Raw genomic sequence first — 7,101 nt, 5'->3', positions numbered from 1 at the left:
ATAACATTACAACAAAGGCTCTTTTAAACATGAAATTATCCCTCCAGTACATGTCATGTTTAAATTCCAAAAATCTTATTTGACCAACTCAAATGATCAATAAAAGTTCAAAACGTCGTTTTCTCAACTCTCACAACTCACCAAAAAAAATGGAAAACTTTAAACTTGAAAATTTTCTCAACTATTTGTGTTAACAACCATCTTACCACATGTTTGGAAAGTGCATTAAAGAACTCTAGAAATCACTCCTTAATAGCTAAACATAGCAAAAACCAACTCAAACAAAATATTTCAATCATGCTTGGAAAATTTTGAAAAAATTTGACTTAAAAATTCAGCACAACAATGTAATTCTCCAAATGAAAGCTCACGAGAGCTCACCACCCCCAACCGAAAATCAGACAGTGTCCTCAATGTCAAAACAAATATGAAATGAAAAAGATAGGGAAAGAGAACACCTGGAAGATGACAATATCCACAGGGCGATAATTGAAACAACCTGAAAGCAACAAAACAAACCAAAAACAGACAAAAAAACGAAAACACACAAAACTAAAAGAAAAGCAGAAAAATAAAATAAAATAAAACATGTAAAAGAAATAAACAACTCAGAGTGTATAAACAGGGTCCAAGAAGGACCTCTTCAACATGACTCACACTCTCGATGTAATGCTTCAATCTTTGGCCATTGACTCTGAAAATTCTCCCATCAGTTGGGTCCTCAACTTCAACAGAACCGTTGGGAAAAACTTGTTTTACCAAAAATGGGCCAGTCCACCGCGATCTCAACTTACCTGGATGGAAATGCAACCGAGAATCATAAAGATGCACCTTTTGATTCACCTCAAAATGCTTTCGCAAGATCTGTTTATCATGAGCAGCTTTCATTTTTGCCTTGTAGATCTTGGAATTATCATATGCCTCATTTCTCAACTCCTCAATTTCAGACAGCTGGAGTTTGCGATTAATGCTTGCAGCACATAGATCAGAATTAAAGGCTTTGACAGCCCAATATGCCTTATGCTCAAGTTCAACAGGCAAATGACAGGCTTTCCCATAAACAAGCCGATAGGGAGACATCCCAAGAGGGGATTTGAAAGCAGTACGGTATGCCCAGAGTGCGTCAAGAAGACGAGAAGACCAATCTTTTCGGTCGGGATTTACCGTTTTTTCCAGAATTTGTTTTATCTCCCTATTGGCTAACTCCGCTTGCCCATTGGTTTGCGGATGATAGGAATTAGCAACCTTATGAAGTACACCATATTTGCGCATGAGAGCCCCAAAAGACTTATTGCAAAAATGAGTGCCTTGATCACTAATGATGGCACGAGGCGTACCGAACCTTGAAAAAAATATTCTCTTTCAAGAACTTGGTAACTGTTGCATTATCGTTGGTTCGACAGGGTACAGCCTCGACCCATTTGGAAACATAATCCACAGCAAGGAGAATGTAAATGTAACCAGAAGAAGATGGAAATGGTCCCATGAAATCTATCCCCCAACAATCAAATAGCTCAATCACAAGAATTGGGTTCAAAGGCATCATATGACGACGGGACAAAGAACCTAACTTCTGGCACCTCACACATGAACGACAGAATTCATTGGTGTCTTTGAACAAAGTGGGCCAATAAAGACCACACTGTAAGATTTTTGCAGCAGTTTTCTTCACAGAGAAGTGACCACCACAAGCATCATTATGACAAAAGTTCAAAACACTAGACACCTCATCATCAGGGATGCATCTCCACATGATCTGGTCGAGGCAATACTTGAACAAGTATGGATCATCCCAATAGAAATTGTGCACCTCGACCAGAAACTTGCATCTGTCTTGTGAACTCCAATCAGAAGGAAGTTCACCTGTTACTAAGTAGTTAACAATATGTGCATACCATGGTAACTTAGTAACAGCAAGCAATTGTTCATCGGGGAAATCATCACGAATAGGTGGACCATCAGCGGAATCACTGAATTCAAGTCGGGATAAGTGATTTGCCATGACATTTTCAACACCTTTCTTGTCTTTGATTGTGATGTCAAATTCTTGCAATAAAAGGATCCACCGTATTAAGCGCGCCTTAGCATCCTTTTTGGAAAGGAGATATTTAAGGGCAGAATGATCTGTAAAGATTGTAATAGGTGAGCCAATCAAGTATGCTCGGAATTTGTCAAGAGCAAAGACAACGGCAAACAACTCTTTTTCAGTAGTGGAATAGTTCATTTGAGCACTATTAAGAGTTCGACTTGCATAGTAGACAACTAAAGGTTTCCCCTCCCTTCGTTGTCCCAAAACAGCTCCTACAGCAAAATTGCTTGCGTCACACATGATTTCAAAAGGCAAATCCCAATCAGGTGACTGCATAATAGGGGCGGAGGTCAATTTTGCAACAAGTGTTCGAAAGGCATCCTCACACTTAGGCGTCCACTCAAAAGTGGCATCTTTGGCTAAGAGGTTACATAGCGGACGAGAAATCGCTGAAAAGTTTTGAATGAACCTCCTATAAAAACCAGCATGCCCAAGAAAAGATCTCACATCTTTGACGGTTTTTGGAGTGGGCAAATTAGAAATGAGATCAATCTTAGACTGATCAACCTCAATTCCTCTTTCAGAGACAATGTGTCCCAAGACTAGGCCTGAAGATACCATGAAATGGCATTTTTCCCAATTGAGCACAAGACCTTTCTCAAAACATCGTGTCAAAACAGCTTCTAAATTAAGAAGGCATGCGTCAAAAGAGTTTCCAAAGACTGTTAAATCATCCATGAATACTTCCATACATTTTTCAACCATGTCACTAAAAATACTCATCATGCACCTTTGGAAGGTGGCTGGTGCATTACACAGTCCAAATGGCATACATCGAAAAGCATAAGTACCAAAAGGACATGTGAAGGTGGTCTTATCTTGATCCTCCATTGCAATCTCAATTCGATAATAGCCTGAATAGCCATCAAGAAAGCAATAAAAAGGATGACCAGCCACACATTCAAGATTTGGTCGATGAATGGGAGTGGGAAATGATCTTTGCGGGTGGCAGAATTCAATTTTCGATAGTCAATGCACATGCGCCAACCCGTCACAGTTCTTGTGGGGACAAGGGCCCCTTTCTCATTTTCAACAACAGTTACACCCAACTTTTTAGGCACTACCTGAGTTGGACTAACCCATTTGCTATCAGCCACTGGATAAATGATGTCAGCATCCAGAAGTTTCAGCACTTCATTTTTCACAACTTCTTTCATTGTGGGGTTCAGTCTTCTTTGAGGATCTCTTCGAGGGATTGCCCCATCCTCCAGATTGATTCGATGGGAGCAAATTAAAGGGCTAATGCCTTTAATATCAGCGATCGTCCAACCTAATGCAGATTTAAGCTTTTGTAGTACCTTAATTAGCTTAATTTCTTGTGAAGGATCAAGTTTGGACGAAATGATAACAGGAAAGGTATCACCATCTCCCAAGAAGACATGTTTTACACCCTCAGGTAGTTGGGCTAACTTAACAATAGGAACCTCTTCAGCAGAAGGTTTTGGCTTTTCCCTTTCACTAGGTAGCTCTTCAAAGCGAGGTTGCCAAAACTTTGTTCTTCCGTTTTGTGAGTCTTTGTAACAAGAAATTTCATTAATCGACTCATCAAAACCCGAACTTTCAAAAAAAGAGAGGAGTTCATCAAGATCATCAGAATTGCTTTGCAATTGAATCTCCTCAGGAATGAGCGTGTCAATCAGAAATGCCTGATAACACTCATCATCATCATGTGGTTGCTTTGCAACATGAAAAATATTGACCTCGAGAGTCATATTCCCAAAAGATATTTTCATGAGACCATTCCTACAGTTAATAAGGGCATTAGCTGTAGCAAGGAAAGGTCTTCCAAGTATGATAGGGATTTTTGACTCCATGTTAACCACAGATTGAGTATCCAGAACGAGAAAGTCAACGGGGTAATAGAATTTGTCAACTTGAACAAGAACATCCTCAACAATACCCCGAGGCTTCTTAATAGAACGATCAGCCAGCTGTAAGACTACAGAAGTAGGCTTGATTTCACCAAGACCAAGTTGCGAGTAGACAGAATAAGGCATGAGATTGACACTCGCTCCTAAGTCTAGCAAGGCTTGGCTGAATTCATGAGTCCCAATTTGACAGGAAATGGTGGGACAACCAGGATATTTGTATTTTGGCGGTGTCTTTTGCTCAATTACCGCACTAACTTGCTCAGTCAAGAAAGCAGTCTTCTTGACATGATGCTTCCTTTTTACAGTGCAAAGATCCTTGATGATTTTAGCGTAGGCTGGCACTTGTTTGATGATGTGAAGCAAAGGAAGATTTATCTTCACTTGTGTCAAGTGCTCAAGGATTTCTCCTCGATTCTCAGGAATTTTCCCAGCAGGTCTTAGAGCCTGGGGAAATGGAACTTTTGCAGAAGCATTGGATGGCACACTTTCAGAGACAACATTTGGAAATTTTGAAGTAGTATTTGGTATTGGTGGATCTTCCAAAGCTTTACCACTTCTAGTTGTGATGGCATTAGCCTCCTTAACGTTTTGATCGTTAGAGTTGGAGGTTTGAGCCATATGTTGCCCTTGTGTATTGAATTGAGGCTGAGAAGGAAGTTTGCCTCTTTCAGAATTAACCAAGGATCCAGTCAGTTTTGAAAATTGACTTTTCATTTCCTTGATTTCTTCCATCATTTGACGATTTATTTTGGCTTGCTCCTCCATGAATGAATGAAGGGCGTTCTCAAGAGAACTCCTTTGAGGAGGAGCATTATATTGAGGAGCAAGTTGAGCTTTTGATGGTTGAGACTGGTGCTCATTTCTCCATTGCCCTCCAGAAGATTGTGCTTGGTTGGGATCTCTCCAGCTGAAATTTGGGTGGTTTCTCCAACCAGGGTTGTACGTATGAGAGAATGGCTTATTATAGGCCCCTAAGGCATTGCATTGCTCTTCATAAACCCCCCTCATTTCACTAAAAGCTAAGCAGTCCTTAGCTAAATGATCCGTTCCTCCACACACAAAACATGGCTCATGTGTTTCTGCTTGGGCAATCATATGAAGTCCTTGCCCACCTTTTGTCTTAAATGTCTCAAGTTGCTTTGTTAAGGACTCAACTTGGGCTTTAAGGCTATCCTCCTCCCTCAATTGGTAAATTCCTGCTGGTCGATTTCGGTTAGTGCTTTCAGTAGCACTTGGACCAGTCCAGGTATGAGATTTTTCTGCAAGCTCATTGAGATATTCCAAGGCTTCTTCAGGATCTTTTTGAAGGAATTCACCATTGCACATCATTTCTACAAACTGGCGTTCACGAATAGTGAGGCCTTCGTAGAAATAGCTGACTAGGCGCCATTTTTCATAGCCATGGTGGGGACAAAGAGTTAACAGTTCCTTAAACATTTCCCAGACTTGATAGAGAGTTTCATTGTCTTTTTGGGAAAAAGTAGAAATCTGTCTTTTTAAGCCATTGGTCTTGTGGTTAGGGAAGTATTTGTGGAAGAATGACGATGTCATTTCATCCCATGTTCCAATAGACCTTGGTCTCAGAGAGTATAACCAGCTTTTAGCCTTATCCTTCAAAGAGAAGGGAAAAAACTTCAATCGCACAGTATCCACGATATTAGCTTGGTTATAGAAAGTGGCTACCACCTCCTCGAATTCCCTAATATGCACATAAGGATTTTCATTTTCTAAACCATGGAAATTTGGCAAGAGTTGAATCATGCCAGGTTTAAATTCAAAGTTGGGCATATTAGGTGGAAAGATGATACAAGAAGGGGTGGGAGTACGAGTAGGATGGAGATAGTCATTCAGACTTCTCTGCTGAATTTCCTCATGATGAGCCATTGCGAAAGGATTATGAGCAATTGTTGAGGTGGGAGAGGAAATGTTGGATGTATCAGAAGAATTGTCACTAGGGGTGTCGGGTCTCCTAACAAATCTCCCTAGTTCATCTCTATGACGATTCATCTACTTTAAAAAACGAGACCTTTTTTTTTTTTTTCTTTTTGGTTTTTTTTTTTGTTAAACTTGTTCTTTGGTAAATTTGGACAATTTGAAATGATCTCACATGCCTCACCAAAACTCCCCGATGTTACTAGATGAGTATGAAAAATCACAATTCAAACCTTTTCAACCAAATGACCAATAAGTAAAATAATTTACTTATTTTGAAAGAACTAGCTTGTTTTTTTTTTTTTAAATAGTAACAAGTTCAAAAATGTAATAATACAATGGCATACACAAGAAATATTCCCAGGCCGATTGGGAAGGTTGCCAAGGTACCGCTTCGTCCCACACTTTCCTAGACAGAACCAAGTTCCCAGGAAAGTGTAGAGGGTACTCTATCACAAACCTTAAAAGCCAATCTTTCTAGACAGAATACTCTCAATTTTTACCACTTGTAGCATTACACTATTGTTCCCAATACTAAAAGTTTTATGCTAAATTTTATGAATTTTTTTTTTTTTTTGGATTTTATGATTTTTTTTTTTAAAAAAAACAAGAGTTAAAGAGGAAGAACCTAAATTAAAGCTAATCTAAAACCTAATGTTACACAAATTATGAGACCTAAGTTATTATCTAAAAATTTAAAATCTATTAATTTAAAGCTAAAAAGTAAAATTAGAAACAAAATAATTAAATGACAAATAGTTATTATATTAATTTGGAAGCAATCAATTAAACAAAATTTAATACTAAAAATAAAAATAACATATAAAGAAAATTAATGACTAATTTTTTTTTTATATATAATGAAACTAATACTTTAAGAAGAAAAAAAAAAAAAAAAACAAATTAGTCCTATATGCAACACTAATTAATCCTAACGAATTTTTTTTCCTAAAAAAAAAAAAAAAAAAAAAAGAAAGAAGGTGTAAAATCAAAATCAAAATAAACACTACAAGTTATATGTAAACTAATGACAATGAGCTATAATTGAAAAAAAAAAAACGCATAAAGGAAAGAGAAGAAAAAAAAATCCCTAATATAAAATATATATAAATAAAACGTATTAATATAATACAAATTCAAAATAAACAAAATTAATAGCTAACAATAATGTGGTAACACTAATATTATATACACTTACAAAGAAAGCAA

General features: G+C 37.7%; 1 non-coding gene and 1 pseudogene across 1 annotated transcript; one reads left to right on the top strand and one right to left on the bottom strand.

Annotated features, from left to right (window-relative positions):
- Positions 1-490: 490 nt before the first annotated feature.
- On the bottom strand, positions 491-5,967 carry LOC133785340 (uncharacterized; annotated as a pseudogene).
- Positions 5,357-5,464, top strand: LOC133787374 (small nucleolar RNA R71). The gene has a single exon (XR_009872400.1). It is a non-coding gene; the product is annotated as a small nucleolar RNA R71 (small nucleolar RNA).
- Positions 5,968-7,101: the final 1,134 nt, after the last annotated feature.

Source organism: Humulus lupulus, chromosome 6, assembly GCF_963169125.1.
Source record: "Humulus lupulus chromosome 6, drHumLupu1.1, whole genome shotgun sequence".
Classification (NCBI taxonomy): domain Eukaryota; kingdom Viridiplantae; phylum Streptophyta; class Magnoliopsida; order Rosales; family Cannabaceae; genus Humulus; species Humulus lupulus.
Note: the sequence above shows the minus strand (reverse complement) of the source record. Positions and strands in the feature narration are given on the sequence as shown.